At 42.0% G+C, this 21744-nt stretch overlaps 1 pseudogene; it reads right to left on the reverse strand.

Annotated features, from left to right (window-relative positions):
- Positions 1 to 608: 608 nt before the first annotated feature.
- Positions 609 to 19036, reverse strand: LOC111558101 (annotated as a pseudogene).
- Between the last annotated feature and the right edge of the window lie 2708 nt (positions 19037 to 21744).

Consider the following 21744-nt stretch of genomic DNA (forward strand, 5'->3'; position numbering starts at 1 on the left):
GTCAATTGGTGCTGATGGTGTTTCTGTATTGACTGCATTTAATTCCAGTGTAACATTTTTCATGCTTAATACGAGGAAATGATTTATCTATTAAACTTACCGGTATTCTTCACTGCACAGCTTTTATTCTGGTTAACTAATTTTGAATTCGAGTTCAGTATGTCAAAACTACCATGACTTTGCCTTAAAGTAACAAGATTTCTTTGCAGATTAAACATATTTCCAGATGAACTGTGTTCATGACCTCTTTCCATGGTTTTTTTTTTTAATATGAAATTTATTGTCAAATTGGTTTCCATACAATACCCAGTGCTCCTCCCAACAGGTGACCTCCTCAGTGCCCATCACCCACCCTCCCCTCCCTCCCACTCCCCATCAACCCTCAGTTTATTCTCAGTTTTTAAGAGTCTCTTATGCTTTGGCTACCTCCCTCTCTAACTTTTTTTTTTCCTTCCCCTCCCCCATGGTCTTCTGTTAAGTTTCTCAGGATCCACATAGGAGTGAAAACATATGGAATCTGTCCTTCTCTGTATGACTTATTTCACTTAGCATAACACTCTCCAGTTCCATCCACCTTGCTCAAAAGGCCATATTTCATTCTTTCTCATTGCCAAATAGTATTCCATTGTGTATACAAACCACAAATTCTTTATCCATTCATCAGTTGATGGACGTTTAGGCTCTTTCCATAATTTGGCTATTGTTGCAAGTGCTTCTATAAACATTGGGGTACATCTTTCCATGTTCTTTAGCTTGTTTTGGATTTCCAAAGGCCACTGCATATGATCACCAACTTCTCAAACTTCTAGGGAAAAAAATGAATTCTTTCACAATAATGTTACAGAACATAACTGCTTCTAAAATACCATGGTTTGGGCTAGCTCTCTGACAATTCTACTGTCACATGAAAGAAATCATTAAGCGTAAATTTCTTTCTTGGACATAAGGAGAAACACAATGAAGTAAAATCATAACATACAAAAAAAAAAAAAAAAAAAAAAACCCAAACCAAACCAAACCAAAAACAGTTGATACAGAATCAGTGGCAGAAATTTTCCAATTAGTAAAACTTTTTGGTGCTCTTCGAATAGATCCTTGCAAAATGGGCAAAGAGGATGAAGCAGAAATGTATCTCATTAACACAAGATCAGGTAAGCTGGAGAGACATCTGATCTAACATGATGAGGGGACATAGCCATTCATTCTACCAATATTTATTGAATGTATACTATGTATCATGTATTGTAAACAGCACTGGGGTACAGACTGAAGAGAAACGTTCTCCGCATTCCAGTGGGCAAAAAGAGAACAAAATGGAAGGAAAGAAATAAGACAACTAGAGACCAAAAAGTGGTTCAAAGGATATGAAAAAGAATGGAAGTTGATCAACTTTACATAGATAATCAGCAATGAGAAAATAAAAGTTGAGCCAAGAAACCAGGAATAAGGAATGTAAAGAATTACAGAAGGTTTTGTTCAAGTACAATGGCAGTGCAAAGGCCTGGAGACAGAGGTTTGGGCCAGATCAATACACAGAAAGGTAGCCAGTAGGTCCTGAGTACAATCCCAATACAGGGAGAAAGAAGAGCTAATGTTCAAAAGGTAGATGGGAGTTAGATCATGTAGATCTGACAGGAGGAATCAGAATCTGACGCTATTACCAGTGACAAGCCACTGGGAGTTTTGAGCAGGTGGCATCATGTTCCGATTTAACATTTCCAAAGGATTCCTGACTGTTACACAGATACTGATGGGAGAAGGCGGAGTGTGGGAGAGAGAGGAAACAGGAAGTTAATGTAGTAAGGCAGCCAAGAGATAATGGTGGCTGGGTCAAGAGCAACAACAGTGGAGATGTCAAGTGGATGAACTCAGGATACATTTAGGAGAAAGAAAAGACAACATTCAATGTTGAATTCAATGTGGGCTGTGAGTAAAAGGGAGGAATCGCAGGGTTTTCCTAGGCATTTGGCTTAAATGCCTAAGTACTGGCTGTACTGTTAAGGAGCGTCAGGAAGATAGGTTTTGAATGTGGGGAAAACCAGGTCTGTATTTTGAGGCACAAACATTTTGAGATGGTTATTGGATATCTAAGTGCAGACTCAATTGGAGATAGGAATATGGAGGAAGATTTTGGCTGGAAGACAAATTTGGGTGTTATCTATATAGAAATATTACCTGAAGAGAAACGACTAGGTGAGGTCTCTCTGGGAGAGTTAAAAACCAGGAAAATGATGACTCAGGCCTTTACGCATTCTTACGTTTAGGGTTTTGTAAAGAGGAAATGCCCAGAGAATGAGGGAGGCCCTTCCAGGAGCAAAAGAGAAGTGACTCATGACCAGGGAAATAAGCAGGTATAGGTATTTACTTAGAACAAATTCTGGAAGAGGCAGGTCAGAAAGCAAAATTTCTTTCAGTGGACATCCTGCTCCCGAATCTTGTCTCTCTTATTAATTCAGTAATACTGCTACCAAGTTAATTTCCCTAAAGTGCCCTTCTCTTACAATGTGGGGAAGACTCCTGTAGTCAATGCTCTAACTTTCTGTCTGAGGTTATTCTCATATAAGGACGAGAAGAGGATCATCCATGTGTCTTTTAAATCCTGTGAATTTTAAAACCAAAAAGTTGGTGGGGCGTCCGACTCTTCAGACTCTTGATTTCTCAAGTCATGATCTCACCATCATGGGTTCGAGGCCCACTTCGGCCTCTGCGCTGGCAGTGCGGAGCCTGCTTGGGATTCTGTCTCCCTCTCTCTCTCCCCCTTCCCACTTGTGCTCTCTCTCTCTCTCTCCAAATAAATATTAAATACATACATACATAAGTAAAAAATAAAATTAGGCCAGAGAACCATCTAAACCATCTAAGCATCCATTAGCACAACACTGCTGAACTGTCACTTTTTCCTTTCAAGTCCCTTAAATAATGGAACTACAGACTATAATAGCTGGCTTTCTCCTGTTACATTCCCCAAGCCCTCTTCTTGCCAATGACACTCCTTATTCTTCCTGAATTCTGTATTTATACCTTAGTTGTTGCAGATCTGGAATTCATCAATTAAGGGGTCCTCATTCTAGATCAAGAAATTGGGGCACTTAATCTTCGACTTGTAGAGACTGGTTTAAAGGAAGCTAACTTGGAATTCAAGGAATAGAGAGAAAACTAATTTTTTTTAAATGTTTATTTATTTTTGAGAGAGAGAGAGAGACATGGCACGAGTGGGGGAGGGGCATAGAGAGAGGGAGGCACAGAATCTGAAGCAGGCTCCAGGCTCTGAGCTGTCAGCACACAGCCCAATGTGGGGCTCGAAGTCAAGACCTGTGAGATCACAACCTGACCGCAAGTCGGACACTCAGCTGACTGAGCCACCCAGGCACCCTGAGAAAATTAAATATAAGCAAAATATTGTATCTTGGAGTCTCTGGATCACAGAGGGATTTAAATATCATATAGTTGGTAACAGGGTTATAACTAGGATTTTTTAGACTAGGGAAACTAAACCAAGAGTAACAACGAAGATGAATCAAGAGAAAGACCTGATCCCGTAAATATATGTGGAAATCAGCAAAGTATCCATGAGTTTTATGGTTTGATTTCAGGTGAAACCTAAGATTGTGAATTTCTTTGTTTTGTTTTGTTTTTTGTTTGTTTAAGTGAATTCCATTATTTCAGTACATCTGGGAGCTATAATTCATCCTGAAAATTACAATATTTATAGCTCCTCCCTTACCATTTCATTATAAAAATTTTCAAACATACACACAAGTTGAAAGAATTATACTCTGAACAGCCATATGCCCACCTCCCTGATTCTACAGTTAACATTTTGCTACACTTGCTCTATCTCATATTCGCCCATCCAGAATGAGGAACTACATAAACATCAAAAGACCAGGTTGTTATGGAAACACAGCACTCAAAGTGGGTTGAAGGTCAGGAAGGGAAATCAGTATTATCCAATGAAGCAGGAAAGTTCACTAGTCAGAAGACAGCGATGAATCTGAAGTATTCTTTGCAGAGAGGCATGGAAGACTGGATTTCCAACACAAGAGAAGAGGAAGGAACATACAATGGTCCTATGGTTGGCAATGAAAAAGGGAAAGATTTGAGAATCCTCAGTACGAAAAAAAATCTACGCAAAACAAATCAAGACCCTAGATGAAGTAAATCAGGACCAAATCCAGAGGTGGGAACACAGAAGTATTCTCCTCTAAATGCATAAGGGATGAATAACATAGGAAAGCAATAACCAGAGACTCCATTTAGATATCCTTAGAGACCATCAAAAGTTTAGAAACTAGAAGATGAGTCACCTCCACAGTATTTCAAAGGTGTGAGGCCTTCACGAACCAAGGAATTTACTTCTATTTCTCTTCTACCTGGATGCTTCTCATTCACTTACCTGGAAAGCTCCAAGCATGGTTTTCCTTTTCCATTTACGGTTTATCTCCTAGCTTCAATTGAAGATTTCCATGGTCTGGTATTTTGGTACCCTATTAGGAAAAATTACAGAATACTTGGAAAAATATATTTGGGCACGATATGCAGACATTGTTACATAATACTTTTTACAGATTGTGCAAGTATACCTTGGACTAGGGCTTATCCTGAAGAGTGGGGAGAACACTCCCCCATCCATCTAGGAGACTGAGAATCTACCGCTTACAAAGTTCAAGTCTTATGTAGGGGTCAGCAGACTAAGGCCCATGACTGTAACTAAGAAGAGTTTCTACATTTTAAATGTTATAAAGAAAAAAGGAGAATATGATACAGAGGACAGTTAGTAGCCCATAGGGCCTACAGTATTTACTACCTGGCCCTCCAGAAAAACTTTCGCAACCTCTCTTACATTATTCAGCACTTCAGATACCCCCCAAAATCAGTCCACAATTGAGAAAGACGAGGTGTCAATTGGACACCTTGAGTGACACAGGGAACCAGTCCTCTCCGCCACATTGCTAGGAGCTGCCCACTCCTCCCAGGTGAATTGCACAGCTACATCTTCAAATAACAATGATCCTGCAGCAGTAAATTCTTTTTTTTTTTTAGATGGTATGTTTTGTTATGTTATTTGAGAAAGAGCACACATGAGCAGGGGAGAGGGGCAGAGGAGAGAATCTTAAACTGCCTCAATACTCACCATGGAGCCCAATGCAGGGCTCAATCCTACGACCCTGGGATCACGACCTGAGCTGAAATCAAGACTCAGACGCTCAACTGACTGAGTCACCCAGGTGCCTCGCAGTAAGTTCTTCTTTCATCTGAGGTGATTATTTGACAGTTTGGAAGAGATCTGTGGAAATCTAATCATTTCTAATGTATAGGCTGTATCTATACGTGTGAATTTACATTACATATTGTGGAAGAGAGGGAAGTCTTATATAGACATCCTGCTACTATAATTCAGTCATCCATTTACTCAATAATTCAGAAGGTTTTCTAAATTAAAGGGGGCACCTAGGTGGCTCAGTCGGTTAAGTGTCCAAGTCTTGGTTTCAGCCCAGGTCGCGATCTCACAGTTCATGGGTTTGAGCCCCACATTGGGCTCTGTGCTGACAGTGTGGAGCCTGCTTGGGATTCTCTCTCTGTACCTCCCCTCCACACTCGCTCACTCTCTCTAAATAAATAAATAAATACACTTTTAAAAAAGAAAGAAAAGGGGCGCCTGGGTGGCTCAGTCGCTTAAGCGTCCAACTTCGGCTCAGGTCATGATCTCATGGTCTGTGGTTTCAAGCCCCGTGTCGGGCTCTGTGCTGACAGCTCAGAGCCTGGAGCCTGCTTTGGATTCTGTGTCTCCCTCTCTCTCTGCCCCTCCCCTGCTCATGCTCTGTCTCTCTCTGTCTCAAAAATAAATAAAAACATTTAAAAAAAATTTTTTTTAAAAAGAAAGAAAAAAACAAATTCTACTGGTAGTTCTATACTCAAAATCCAATTCAGCAAAATGGTTTGAGAGGCCATTTAAACCTTAATTCATCTCGATAAATCTAGGTTTTATATCTTGAAAAAGATGGGATAACAGAAGGTATTAAAGGAACTCTAGAAGGAACAACCACTGGTTTAATAAATGCTTTATGCTGGCCAGGTATACAAATGTATAAAAATTCACTTTATTATGTGTATGCTATCCCCCAATAAGAAAGCACAAACGTGCATATGTGTGTGCGTATGCACGTGCATGGACACACACATACAGGAAATAGAAAAACAACCACAGAAAGCCTCTTCATGCATACACCAGAAAGCTGCTATTGAAGCCACTACCCGCTGTAGGGCCATCGAGAAATTTATTGAAATTTCAATGCCAGGAAATATTTATGTCTCTGAGTAAAGGATCTACTTTCTCTGTACAAAACTGCAAATCACGTAACATTTAGTGCTTCTCTTGCTGGAAATGGCTGCCAAAAATATTGGAGATAATCTGGGTAGCTTAACATAAATAATTCAGAGTCTTTGTTTTTTTAATTAATATTCTGACTTTTAAAATTCTGAGCAGATTCTATGACCTACACTTCCACCATTCCAAGTTTGCCTTGATTTTGACATTATAGTCAATATTTAGTTTTCTACAAATTCAGGCCTTTATCAATGTGTATTTTTCCCACTAGTCAAATCAATTTGTATAAGCCTCCACAAATGCAACAGGAAAGAAAGAAGGGATAAAGAAATCTGTAAAGCTCACTTGGACCTTGGTCCTTTCCTTCTGCTCTTAGAAAATGGCCAGAACTGAGATCTTTGTCCTTTTATTCTTCTAGATTGTCACTCGGATTCTGGTCACAGATTTCACAGGTCATGTTAATGACGTCCCCAGAAATAATGCTCCCTGCTCCTGACTTCACTTGATTCTAAGGACTCAAAAGCAAATTCACTTTAAGCAGTATAACTCCCTGAGCCACACACCTTGTCAGTGGTACCACAGGTGCTGTGGTAGGCAGAATCGTGCCCACCGGAAGATATCCACTTTCTAATCTCTGGAACCTGTGAACATGCTACATCACATGGCAAAGGGGGATTCAGGATGCTGATGAAATTACAGTTGCTAATCAGATAACCCAAAAACAGGGAGATTTCCTGGATTATTCAGGTGGGCCAAATGTCATCACAAGGGTCTCCATAAGTGAAAAGCAGAAGAATCCAGAGAGATGTGATGTGACAAGAAATCCACACACCATTGCTGGCTGTGAAGACAAGAGGAAAGGGAGACAGGAAGCAAGGAGCAGGGACGGCCTCTGGAAGCTGGAAAAGGCAACGAAACAGATTCTCCCTTAGAGCCTACAGAGAAGAAAGTACTCCTACTGACAGGAAAATCCTTAACTTAGCTTGACTTATAATCCATAGAACTGTAGGGTAATAAACTTGCGTCGTTTAAGCCACTAAGGTTATGTTAATTTATTACAGAACCAATAGAAAACTCATATAGGTGTCCCCTAACATAAAATCTCAATACTTTAGGGGCGCCTGGCTGGCACAGTGGGTAGAGCATCAAATGTTTGATCTCAGGATTGTAAGTGCAACCCCACGCTGGGTGCAGAGATTACTTAAAAATAAAATCTTTTTCTTTTTTTGAGAGAAAGTGAGATCAAGCACCAGCAGGGGAAGGGCAGAGAGAGAGGGAGATACAGAATCCGAAGCAGGCTCCAGGCTCTGAGCTGTCAGCATTTCTGGCTTGCACTCTGTCTCTCTGTCTCTCAAAAATAAAATAAACATTAAAAAAAAATTTAGAAACCCTGAGACAATGTGCATTGTTTTAAACCACTAAGTTTGTGTTATACAGCAATGGAACACTAATACACTGAATGAGATAGAAATTTTAAATATCAAAACTAGTGAGAAGCAGCTAAGGCAATACATGGAGAAATTTATATCCTGGTATATGCTATCTACTTTTATGTACATTAGTTCACTTAATTTCACACCCCTTGGAAAGATTTATTCAAGGCGCATGGATAAGGGGAAAAGCACTATTAAAAACACAACAGGTTTGTTCACACCCTTTATTCTTGAGCCAAAATTATTTGCAGATAATAAGACTACTCAACTTAAAAAATGTAAATGTGGGGAGCCTGGGTAGCTTAGTCAGTTGAGTGTCCAACTCTTGATTTCAGCTCAGGTCATGATCCAAGGGTAGTGGGATCAAGCCCCACGTCAGGCTCCATGCCCGTGGAGTCTGCTTAGATTCTCATTCTCGGGGTGCCTGGGTGGCTCAGTCGGTTGAGCGTCCGACTTCAGCTCAGGTCACGATCTCACAGACCATGAGTTCAAGCCCCGCATCGGGCTCTGGGCTGATGGCTCGGAGCCTGGAGCCTGTTAGATTCTGTGTCTCCCTCTCTCTCTGCCCCTCCCCCGTTCATGCTCTGTCTCTCTCTGTCTCAAAAATAAATAAACGTTAAAAAAAAAATTAAAAAAAAAAAAGTTTCTCATTCTCTCTCTCTCTGCAACTCTCCCTGGCTTGCCCTCTTTCACTCTCAAATAAAAAATAAATAAATAATGTAAAGGAATTCACTGAAACTTTCACTTTCAATAATACCAAGAGCAAGTCAATTGCTCTTTTACAGTGCAACATTGAGAAGCAGGGAATATTTTTTTTTAACTTTTAATGTTTATTTGCTTTGAGAGAGACAGAGTATGAGCAGGGGAGGGGCAGAGAGACAGAGAGAGAGACACAAACTCCGAAGCAGTCTCCAGGCTCTGAGCTGTCAGCACAGAGCCTAACGCGGGGCTCAAACTCACAAACTGTGAGATCATGACCTGAGTTGAAGTCAGATGCTTAACCGACTAAGCCACCCAGGCGCCCCAAGAAACGGAATTTTTTTAAGGTACTACTTAACAACTGCAACGAAGCATAACCTAGGGAAAAGAATAACCAAAAATTTCTGAGACACACATGAAAAAAGACACAACACATTGTAGAGGTGGTGGGTAGGAGAATCTGGATAAGCAGAGAATCATATTATAAAAAAAGTATAAATATATAAATCAAGCCTATTTAAAGTAATGTATACATTTAATATGACTCTAGTAAACTTGCCATTGGTTCACCCACCTGATGTGACACTATTATATAACCTTTTTATACTATGGAAATATGTTTATAATTAGAAATTAAGTGGTATCTATGTTATACAGATCATTCCACATGTGAAGGTAGCACAAAGAGATTAAACATGCTGTGGTTTTCAGTGGACATCAGAGCTCAGGCTAATTAACAGAGATGTTTTTACTTGTAGAGAACAAACCTGAAAGGAAACCTCAAGAAAAAAATGTAGGGTAAACTCAGAGACAAGAAGGACAAAACACATCTCTTATAACACTTCACTAGATCTTACCTCATTACTGTTTGTTAGGAAGATAAGGACAAGATTGTTAATGCTGCAAGACAAAAGACTTTCATGAGTACCTTGAGCAATATATGGGCTTGAAGGAGTGAAATGGATTTGGATCAGCTGGAGGAATGTATCATCAAGTCTATTCCTAGTAGTCAACATTTAAGCCTCAACCTTAACCTACCTACTCTCCAGAGATGCAGGGTCTCCAAGGCTCCAGCCTCTTGCCTCTTCTGTACATATGTCTCCAGACATAAAATGGCTTCCTCCCAAAACAAAAACAAAAACTGACTCCAAGTTAAGTCCGAAATCCAAACCAGAAACACCCGTTCACTAACACCCTTCACCCCAGGCCTCCCTGTGTCTGAGCCCCACAGTGGAGTGTGATCCTGGACAAGAAAACACATTCACTGATACATACCTACCACTCCAGTTCTTGGTCGCTGAGCCCCACAAACAGAATCACTCACACTGACAACCAACACTAACAGACCCTCTGCCATTATTTTTTTTTTTAGTTTCATCTTTTTTATTTTAGTTATCATACAGTGCAATATTGGTTTCATGAGTAGAATTCAGCAATTCATCACTTACATACAACACCTAGAGCTCATCAAAAGTGCCCTCCTTAACACCCATCACCCATCTAGCCCATCTCCCACCCACCTCCTTCAATCAACCCTCAGTTTGTTCTCTATCATTAAGAGTCTTGTGGGGGCGCTTGGGTGGCTCAGTCGGTTGAGTGTCGCACTTCAGTTCAGGTCATGATCTCACAGTTTGTGAGTTTGAGACCTGCATTGGGCTCTGTGCTAACAGCCTGGAGCCTGCTTCTGATTCTGTGTCTACCTTTCTCTCTCTCTTTCTCTCTGCCTCTCCACTGTTCACCCTCTGTCTCTTTCTCTCTCTCAAAAACAAATAAACATTAAAAAAAATTTTTTTAAGAGTCTTGTGGTTTGTTTCCCTCTCTTCTCTCTCCCCCCCTTCCCATATGATCATGTTTTATTTCTTACATTCCACATATGAGTGAAATCATATGGTATTTGTCTTTCTCTGATTCACTTATTTCACTTAGCATAATACATTCTGGGTCTATTACTAAAGGCCAGATTCTCCAGCGAAGCAAAAGAAATCCCAGAAGGGCCCTTTACTGGCCTCACAGGCACTTCACTCCAGAGACACATGCAGAGCCCTACCCACTTGACGCTGAACTTCTCTACACTCCACCGCATCTACCACAGGCTGGACCGCCTTCCGAAATGACCCCCATTCTCAAGCTCCCCCACCTCCATGGTGGTTAGGGACGCTTCAGGTGGAGCTGGAACCTTCACGACGTTCCTGGAAGTCGAGTTCCGCCCCCAGATGCTCAACACAGAAGTGGCCACCCCCACCTTGGCGATCTGGGTCCAAGGGGCCAGCAGGAGGGCTGCCAAAAGAAATTGAAATCGCTTTAGGGGTGTCACCTTGCCTTTTCCTGCCGTCTTGTTGGCTCCCAGCGCTGTGATGAATGCCTCAGGGGCCGGCACTGGCCCTGCGGTTTTCTACCGAGCCTTTCGGAAGATGGCGGTGCCCGTGAGGACTAGGCAGGAGCACTCCCACAGTCAGGAAGTGCAGCTGGCGGGGAAGACCCCGGCAGCTGCGGGCTAGAGGCCTTCCCATGGCCTTCAAGCTTTGCAGAAGCCAAGACGTAGGAAAGGCGGAGGCCAGACCGCGGACCAAATAACCGAGGCTCAGGCTCCGAGTTCTGCCAAAACTTGACAACGGGGCCCAGCGCGGGTGAGAATCAGTAACGTGTGAGAATCAGTAACGCGGGTCTGGATTAGGCAGGTCAGAGACCTACTGGAGGGAGGGAGCTGCGAAAATGGATGCCCTCGGGGCCTGTCTAGGAGGCTGGATTGGAGGCTACTTCTAGTAAGTAGAAGGGAGCCTCCCTCCCCATCTTCTGCCACTCTCCCCCCGCCTCTCTCTTAAAAAAAAAAAAAAAAAAAGGAGGCATAACCTGACTGTACATCAGCAGGCAGTTTGGTGAATTAAACACATCCCTTCACCAGAAGTCAGGTCTATAGCCGTTACAAAAGCCAATTACAGGGATGTCTTGGTGGGTCAGTCGGTTAAGCGTCTGACTCTTGGCTTCAGCTCAGGTCATGATCTCGTGGTCTGTGAGTTCGAGCCCCACATCAGGCTCCGTGTTGACAGTGCAGAACCTGCTTGACACTCTCCCTCCCTCTCTCTCTCTGCCCCTCCCCTGCTCACTCTCTCTGAGTCTCTCTCAAAAATAAATAAACTTAAAAAATAAGGCAATTATAAAACTATCAGTATTTTTTTAATGACTTCTTGAAAGCATGGCATAGTGATCTCTACACAGTATTTATATGATCTTCTTATGGCAAAAAATCATAAACATAGGCATTTCAAAATTTTGAATGGATTAAGTAAAACATAATTCTGAGTATATTACGGGTTTGGACTTGAGATCAAGAGACTCTTCACTGAGTATGTATCCACTAAGTTCTAATCAAGAGATTTATTAACAGTATCAAATATACTGCCTCATGCATGGCCACAGCCCCTCAAACTAGGGAGCTCTAAAATGGAAGTCCTTTTCCCCTCCAGACTGACCTTCCCTTATTCTCTCATCCAGCATCACTGTTATGCAATAAATCAAGAATGGAAGTATGAGAGTTACCTGGATTGTAGATCACTGGAGGTTGATATGACAACATCAGGGATCAACCCAGAACATAACCTATGTATTATCTTCACAGTCACCACCAAAAAATACATGAAACTGCAAGTCTATAAAGGGCTTAAACAGAGAGACTGGGGAACCTGGCCAACTGAGGGAAAGCCGCACTGAAGAAATGATAATTGAAGATGATGAAGGATGAAGAAACCAAAAAATGAGGGGAAGGAGGAGTCCTTCTTCAGAAGGAATAAGAGTACTTTTATTATTACCACTTTTTCTGCTTTGTCCCTTTATAAACAGTTATTAAGTCTCTCACGTCACAATGAAAACACTCTGGGGTAACAAGCCTGTTCTTTAGAACCCTATTTCCCTTCAGTGACAAAATATACTTTGGCCCATTAATATGTTCACTCACTTTCCAAATCTATATATAATTAGGGTTTTTTTCTTTGTGCTAGAAATATAAAATCATGGAAACCAACACTCCAGTATAATCTTCTGGTGTGATGGAAATGATGACAGATTCTCTCATTGTCTCACGTTTTTGCTCAGTGCCAGTGCTGTCCAGTTCTCTAGCCACTATTCACATATGACTGTTGAGCACTTCAAATGCGGTCAGTGTTACTGAGGCAATGATTTTTCATCTTCCTGGTTCAGAATTTTTTAAACATTAAAATTTAAGTAAAGCCACTAAAATTAGGGAATTTATAATCTCCTTAAGGAAATAAGAAATAAGCATTTTTTCAAAAAAGAAATACACATTTAAAAAATAAAATTATTATTAATTTTATTAATAAATTTATTTATGGGGCACCTGGGTGGCTCAGTCGGTTAAGCGTCCAACTTTGGCTCAGGTCATGATCTCATGGTTTGTGAGCTCCAGCCCCGCATTGGGCTCTGCGCTGATAGCTCGGAGCCTGGAGCCTGCTTTGGATTCTGTGTCTCCCTCTGACTCTGCCCCTCCCTCACTCACACACACTCTCTCTCTCAAAAATAAATAAACATTAAAAAAAATATTTTTAAGTAACTTGTGTACTATAATCTTAATCATTAGTCTTTCCTCCATCTTCCAAAATATGCTCCTTGAACCAATTCGTCCATGTCTGTTCCATTTAATATAGATATTTATGTCCTTTCACTAGATTAGCTGGTGTGTAAAGGTACCACATAAAGATAATCCATGGGGCACCTGGCTGGCTCAGCCTGTAGAACATGTGATTTTTTTTTAATTTTTTTTTAATGTTTTTATTTATTTTTGAGACAGAGAGAGGCAGAGCATGAGCAAGGGAGGGGCAGGGAGAGAGGGAGACACAGAATCCGAAGCAGGCTCCACAGAGCCTGCTGTCAGAACAGAGCCTGACGCGGGGCACGAACTCACAGACCGTGAGATCATGACCTAAGCCAAAGTCGGACGCTTAACCGACTGAGCCACCCAGGTGCCCCAGAACATGTGATTCTTAATCTCTGGGATGTGAGTTCCCCAGCCCTATGGTGAACAGAGAAATTACTTGAAAAAAGTTAAGTTAAAGATGATCCAGGTTACCTCAGTGCTCTCTCCAGGAGACCAGGGGCTTTTTCTGTTTTGGCCACCACTGTATATTCAGCTCCTAGAACAGGACCCAGTACAAATGAAGTATTTAACAAATACCTGCCTGGCTGCAGGCTGTCCCACTATGACCACATTCCTATTTGCTAGAAGTCTACTGATGTTTAATGGCGTCTGACAAGCCACAGAAGCCACCTGCACAGTCACCACGTTAAAAAGGTTTTTCTCTTGCAGGACAACACTGGTCTGTGAGGACCTGTGACTGAAGGAGGATTTTCTACCTTGGCTAAATCAACTTTCTGATGTTTAGTGAGAACTGACTTCCCTCAAAAAGATCTCCCACATTCAATGCAACTATATGGTTTCTCTCCTGTATGAGTTCTCTGATGTATAATGAGCTGGGTAAGGCTTTCCCACATTCACTACATTTAAAGGGTTTCTCTCTTGTGTGAGTTCTTTGATGTTTAATGAGACCTGTCTTCTGGGAACAGGATTTTCCACATTCACTGTCCACAAAGGGAGTCTTTCCTGTGCGAAATCTCTGATGTGCTAGAATCCAAAGCAGGCTCCAGGCACGTCTTTTGGCTGAAGCCTTTCCCACACCCATTGCATATATAAGGTTTTTCTCCTGTATGAATCCGCAGCTGTACCATGAGATTTCCCTTCTCGATGAAGCCTTTTCCACATTCACTGCACATAAAAAGTCTCTCTCGTGTGTTTCTGATGTACACTGAGCCATGATTTCTTGAGGAAGGCTTTGCCACATACAGTGCATTCATAAGGTTTTTCTCCTGTTGATGCGTTCTCTGGTGTTCAGTGAGCATGAACTTTCTGGAGAATGTTTTCCTGCAAAGACTGCATTTGTGGGGTTACCCTCCTGCATGAAGATTCTGGTGACCAGTGAACCAGGACTTCTGAATGAAGCGTTTCCCATATTTACTTCATACATGAGGTTTCTTTGTTTTTTTAATTTTCTGATGCTTGATGATTTGGCACTTAGTGCTGATGAGTGTTTTGCTTTCAGGGGATTTAATTTCATTCTGAAATTGTTCATGATTAACGTGAAGAAAGGATTTCCCATCTACAGTATGCTCTGCAGTGGTTCTGCTCTGGTTAAGTAAAGTTAAATTTGATTTCATACTTTTTCCATGTAAGTAAAACATATCATGTTTTTGGCTTAACACCAAATGAGTTTTGCTCTGAAGAAGAGAATTTTCAAATGTGTTATGTTTAGGTCATTGTTCTAGGCTATTTTCCATGAATTCATTCTGTAAGTGCTATGGCAGATGACCATCAAGTTTCCAGATTTCTAGAAAATAAAAAAAAAAAATTAATTCTTCCACCATATTGACTAAAATAAAAGTATTTTTTAAATGTTTATTTTTATTTTTGAGAGAGTGAAAGAGTGTGAGCAGGGAAAGGACAGAGAGTGAGACACAGACTCTAAAGCAGGCCCCAGGCTCTGAACTTTCAGCACAGGGCCTGACGTGGGGCTCAAACCCACAAACCATAATATCATGGCCTGAGCTGAAGTCAGATGCTTAACTGACGGAGCCACCCAGGCACCCCTAGAATAAAAGTATTTTTTAAATAGCTTCATTTGAGGTGACTTCATGATGAACCTATTATATGAATATAAATAAAACTCTGTGTTTAATGTTCCTTATATATTAGAAAAAAACAGTAATAATGAATAAACACAAATTTGGCAACTTTCCAAATATTGCAGAACATGCAGCCTGTGCAATACACACAATTTACCGTGAGCAGCAGACTACAGGTTGGAGGGTTGCCTTATCCAAACTGGTAAGAGACTCCTTCACTTCACAAATCCTTACTGATGACTACTGTGAACTGGGCATGGTGCTCATGTTGGGGACACACATGAGTCCTCGTGTTCAGGAAGCCTACACTACAGTTTGGTAAAACCACTTAAAGGACAAAGAAAGACACAAGGAGAACAGCTGCAGGTTGTGAGAATGAGTGGGAAGGATCACTGGAGATGGAGAGAAGTGCAGGAAATCAGGTTACACTTGGAAGACGGGCCTCCCTGGAGGATTCATTGTCATTGTCGTGGTTGCCCTTGGGGAGCAACAGTATGACGCAGCAGAGAGCTCCAAGCACATGTAACCTACACCTCAGAGACATGTCCCCTTTCCTAAAAGAGAAGCCCCAGTCCCAGCACCTCCTCTTCCGTTACTACCATCATCATATTCCAAATACCATTTCATGGCAGCACTTTTCACCCTCTAGACATACAATATATCTTCTTATTGGATCAGGTTTATGTTTTGTCATCTTAGAATGAAAGCTCTTTCTCTGTTTTTATGCTTTTTCTCACTGCTGTTACACTAGGCTATCAATAAAAAATTCATTAAAAAAAATGAATCAAGTAAGCAATCGTGTGTGGAAAACACTGGGGAGTTTAGGGAAAAAAATAGAAATCTCTGCGTGAGCAAGAAATAACTATTATCACAGAGACACAGAGAAGAATTTCATGTCTGACAAGTAGTATGGTTAACTGGGACTTAATGTCATCAGGATATAATGGGAGGAAAATGGAAGCTTTCAGGAAGTGAATGCAATGGTAACATCGACAATAACCAAAAGGAAGATCAGAATTAGTAAATACACAAAGGAATTAAGATAAAGTAGGCATGAGGCATGATCTGCCTTAGGCTTGAATGGAGAATGGAGGATATTAAAATATCTTTTTAGTTAACATTTGTGAACAGCTGAGGAGTGCCTGGGTGGCTCAGTCAGTTGAGTGTCCAACTTTCGATTTTGGCTCAGGTCATGATTGCAGGGTCATTGGATCGAGCTCCGTGAGGACTCCATGCTGAGCCTGGTGCCTGCTTGGAATTCTCTCCCTCTGCCCCTCTCCCCTACATGCACTTGACTTCAGCTCAGGTCATGATCTCATGGTTCGTGGGTTCAAGCCCGCATTGGGCTCTGTGCTGACAGCTGGGAGCCTGGAGCCTGCTTCCAATTCTGTGTCTCCCTCTCTCTCTGCCCCTTCCCTGCTTGCACTCTCTCTCCTCTCTCCCTCCCTCTCTCTCTCTCTCAAAAATAAATAAAACATTAAAAAAATAATTAAGAAAATGCATGATGTAGGTGGCTCAGTGGATTAAGTGACCAGCTCTTGATTTTGGCTCAGGTCATGATCTCACAGTTATGAGATGGAGCCCTGCATTGGGGTTTGCACTGACAGTGCAGAGCCTACTTGGGATTCTCTCTCTCTGCTCCTAACCCACTCACACTCTCTCTCTTAAATAAACTTTTCAAAAATGCATGATGTATAATTATGTTCATACACAGTGGTAATGTTTAGGAATGGTTAATTATATCATAAAATTATAAAGAAAAGCATGAAAGTGTTTGCTACACTAGCAAGATGGTAATTACCTTTGGGTGTGAGGATGGGATATAATTGGGAAGAGGTTCACAAACAGCACTGGGGTGCTGGCAATGTTGTTTCTTAACCTGGGTAGTGACTGTTTATATATGTATACTTCTTTTATACTGATTAACTTGTAGATATTTTTAATTAACAAAGAAAGGGAAGAGCTGAAATATACTAAAAGACTGTTATGTTAAAAGGCCAATAATACGTATTTGCCTCACTACAAATACCTATCCAGTCAAAGGAGAAAGTGTAAACAAAGAAAATAAGGAATTAGTGAGAGGTATGACTCAAATAAGATAAAGGGCTTTTTTTTTTTTGTCTGAAAGATTACTATGAATATTTTTATGCCGCTAAATTTAAAGTCCTGGATTAATGTTCCTAAAACATGTTAACTCCAGACAATATAGCAGGTGAATTTTAATGATAGGCAATAAGACAAAGATGTCCACTACCACCCCACTTTTGAACTCTATATTGCAGAGGAGAGCCAAAGCATTAAGAATAAATTATAAACATTAGAAACTGGAATGAAAAATTAAGGTTATACTCAGACAATCTGGGCGCCTGGGTGGCTCAGTCAGTTAAGCATAGATTTCATGGACTTCAGCTCAGGTCATGATCTCACAGTTGGTGAGTTCAAGCCCCGCATGGGGCTCTCTGCTGTCAGCACAGAGCCCCCTTTGGATCCTTTGACCCCTCTCTCTCTGCCCTTCCCCCGCTCGCATTTTTTCTCTCAAAAATACGTAAACATTAAAAAAAAAAGTTATATTCAGACACCATCATCATGGACATAAAAAAAGAGATTCAAAGAATTACTAACATAAAAGAGAAAATGCTCCCCCAGAAACCAGTAAGCAGATTTTCACAGATAGCTAGCTGGAACCGCACCACATACTAAGCTCATTTCACAGAAATTCAGTCATTAGCAATCGGAACTGGGGCCACCACGGCTGACTAACACCAACCGGTACTTAGTAATAAACCGACATGTGGGTCACCCTGCAAGAGGGGTGGATACTAAGCAAAACGGGCATTCTGTTGGCAAAGAACAAAGTGTGGACGTAGGGCAGGCAAGTAAGCAACAGTGTTCCCCGCTGCTCTGTATTAAGAGGTGAGTGCGGGCGCTGGCAAACATTTTTCTGCAAACGGATAGATATTACACATTTTCAACTTAAGATCTCTGTCGCAAGGACTCAATTCTTCCCCTGCCCCGGGAAAACAGCCATAGACGACGACTAACAGACGGCGGTGGCGATTTAGCCCCTCGGTCTGCAATAAGTCAACCCCTGCACAAAAGGCTTTACAACAAAACAAAACAAACAAAACCACAGAGGGTTTGGAACTACCCTCCTGCGCTCTGCAGTCTTCGGTCCCAGCAGCCCAGCTAAGAACTTCAACCCAAACTCCAGCCCCAGGTCCTTGGCGTCCAAAGCTGCAGCCCTGACAAATATCTCTGTACCAGACACCGATCACACCGCCCTTATTAATCCGAAAACCGGGCGAGACACCCCCATGTCATGAGCACCCACCGGAGCCCCAACATCACTGAGCCCCAAATTAAATACCCCCCCCCCCCGGAACCAGACACTTCGATCATCGTAAATGATCTGCCCCGCCTGCTGCAGGACTGCATACGCTCTACAGCGCGGACACGGTCGTGATCTCTACAGACCCTTAACGGTCTTAATGACCCCAAAAGTACCCCAACCACAGACACACCTGCCTGGTTCCCCTCCAATACCTCAAATCAGAGGCCCACCTGGTTCTCCTTAAATACCTCCACCTCGGCGCTTTCCACCCTCCCCGACCGTCCCCGGCAGTGATTTCACGGATCCATGCTACAGCAGGTCCACACGTCACCCTGTGAGAAGCAAAACGCCCACCGTGAATAATAATAACAACAACAACAACAATAATAAAACAACCTTCCAAGGACAAAACCACACACTGACCTAGTTGCCGTCAGATCCGTGGGGAGAACCTGTACGCGGATCTCCCGGCAACCCCTCAGAGTACGGCGGCCGACGAACACTGGAGGCCCTCAGAGAACCGCGAACGACGAATTTCCGGTATTTCCCATGAGGCATTGTGTCCGCGTCCGCTCTCGGTGGCCGTGCGGGCGGCCATATTGGGGCGTCCGACGTACTCAAAGCAAAAGGGTGGATTTGCGGCCAGAAGCGGGAGTGGCCGAGATGAGAAGCTTCCGAAGTTATCTCTTATCCTCAACGTCGACTTTCGCGGAAGATTGATAAATTTTCAAAGTCTGGAGCTTCGCGAGGCACACGTGGTGCGGGCTACATTGTGTTGGACGGGCTTGTCAGGAACTTACATGACCGGGCGTATGTTATCCACTTTGTGTTAAAAAAAAAAAAAAAAAAAAAAGTTTCCAAACGAACTAGTAGGAGTTTAGGTATCGATACCGCAGCAGAGAATGAACTAACACCTGGTAAGAAAAAGTAATACGTCCGGTAAACGGACACCCACGCAAAACTTATGGCGGAAGATTGCTTGCAGAAAGTGGTTTTCAAGAACACAAGATTTCCAGAAACTGGTACAGCGTGAGGCTGGTCACCAGAGGGAAAGAGCGGATGGACGAACCTAAATTGGGATTGCGATTGGTGTCTGGGAGAAAGGCCACCCAAAGCGGGCCAACAAAGGTCCGATGCCAATGAGAAAGGCACAGCCTGAATCCATCCAATCATGTGAGGGTGGGGGTGGTTAGTAACCCAGGATTTAGGACAGAGAGCGCCAAAATTAAGTGTATGTCCGGCCGGTGTTAAAAATGCGGAGTCCTGGACTCCAGCCCCCAGAGGCTCTGGGTTTGGGAGGTGTTGGGATGTGACTCAAGAGTTTGCGTTGTTTCTCAGATACCAGACGCGGGAGGCTTGTCAGAGACAATCCATAGAAACCATTATTAAATGTTATGTGGTTACAAATACTGATGGGTGACTCCCCTCGGTAGATTTGTTTTAGCTCAAATTATATCCAGAAAAGCCCATGGAGGGGTAAGGAGGAGGGAATAGAGCCTTGCCTATATAACTACCTATTCATTAATATAAATCAGTATTACTAGGCTTTATTTTTCTTCATAGGACTTAACGCTTTCTTACATTACATAACACACTTACTCTGCCTCCATAAAGGCAGTTCCTTTGCCTATTTTATTCACTCCTGTATCCTCATTGTACAGAACAGTGCCCTGCGTTGTGTTGGTGCTTTAAAATATACCTGAAGGAATGAATACCAATATCCTAGTATTTCATATTGAATTCTGAGACAGACACGGGATGGGAAATCTCTCCTTCCAGAGAGAACCCACTGTTTATAACTTGGATAGGTGAATAACTATATGATAGTTACTTGATAAGGAGAGGCCAATCCCAGAAGAGGGAGAGTAAATAATGAAGAGAAAGCACATGTCTCAGTTCAGCAGCGAACAGTGGAGCTGGAATCTTTGATATGGTGGCAACTCTCAAGGGTGATCGTTCTGTAGGTAAATAACGAAGGTTCTTCTCCATGACATCCCCTAGGGATCTCACCTCCCATCTCCTATATTCTCTATTCTTTTTTTTTTTTCAACGTTTATTTATTTTTGGGACAGAGAGAGAGACAGAGCTTGAACGGGGGAGGGGCAGAGAGAGAGGGAGACACAGAATCGGAAACAGACTCCAGGCTCCGAGCCATCAGCCCAGAGCCTGACGCGGGGCTCGAACTCCCGGACCGCGAGATCGTGACCTGGCTGAAGTCAGACGCTTAACCGACTGCGCCACCCAGGCGACCCTATATTCTCTATTCTTACAGACTGAGGTTCTTGTCCTCCTGTTTATGATATGTATTCTGAGGATCCATTTTCTTTTCTGCTCTGCCTGGTTTATATTCAGTTATTGAGTTGCTAATCACACTCAGTTTGGAAGGAGACATCTGTATTATTTAGAATTGCCTCTGAAGGACTCATCCCTTCTTTTGATGACAAAACATTCCAACTAGTCCATTGGCTAATTCACTCACTTTCCAAATCAACATACTTGTCTTAAGTTTTCTGTGCTGGGAATATAAAACCATGTAAACCAATACTCCCCAAGATAACTTTCTGGGAATTATAATAGATTTCTCTCAGTCTGTGCTTTTTAGCCATATAGTTAGCTATATATAGTTAGCCATATAGGTAGCTGTCCAGTGAGGTAGCCACTAGTTACATACTGCTGCTGAGTACTTGAAACTTGGTTTAGTGCAATTGAGGAACTGATTTTTTTGTTTTTAAAACTTTACAATTTAAACAGCAAAAAAAATTACCAAGGAATTTTTAACCTATTTGGGAGATAAGACATGGACATGAAAAAAATAACTTACTTACATCCTAACTGCTTTAAAGTCCATTAAGAGTCCTTGCCCTCCCTTGAAGCAATATACCCTTTGGACAAGAAATTCTCATAACCCCTTGAGCCAATTATAGTGATCATCCCTTATCCATGGTTTGGCTTTCAAGGCGTTCAATCACCTGAGGTCAAATGTGGTCTAGAAGCAGATGATCCTCCTAACATCCACAGTAGCCTAACGCTAAAACCATCACAACTCCTACACGTCACTTTATATCTCGTAGGTATTTTATCATCTCACATCATCACAGGAAGAAGGGTGGGGACAAGACAATAAAATGTTTTGAGAGAACACATTCACATAACTTTTATGCAGTATGTTGTTATAAGTGTCCTATTATTACTGATGTTAATTTCTGTGTGTAATTCATAAATTAGACTATCACAGGTGTCTGCATATAAGAAAAAACATACTATGG

This window comes from Felis catus, chromosome E2, assembly GCF_018350175.1.
Source record: "Felis catus isolate Fca126 chromosome E2, F.catus_Fca126_mat1.0, whole genome shotgun sequence".
NCBI classification, from domain to species: domain Eukaryota; kingdom Metazoa; phylum Chordata; class Mammalia; order Carnivora; family Felidae; genus Felis; species Felis catus.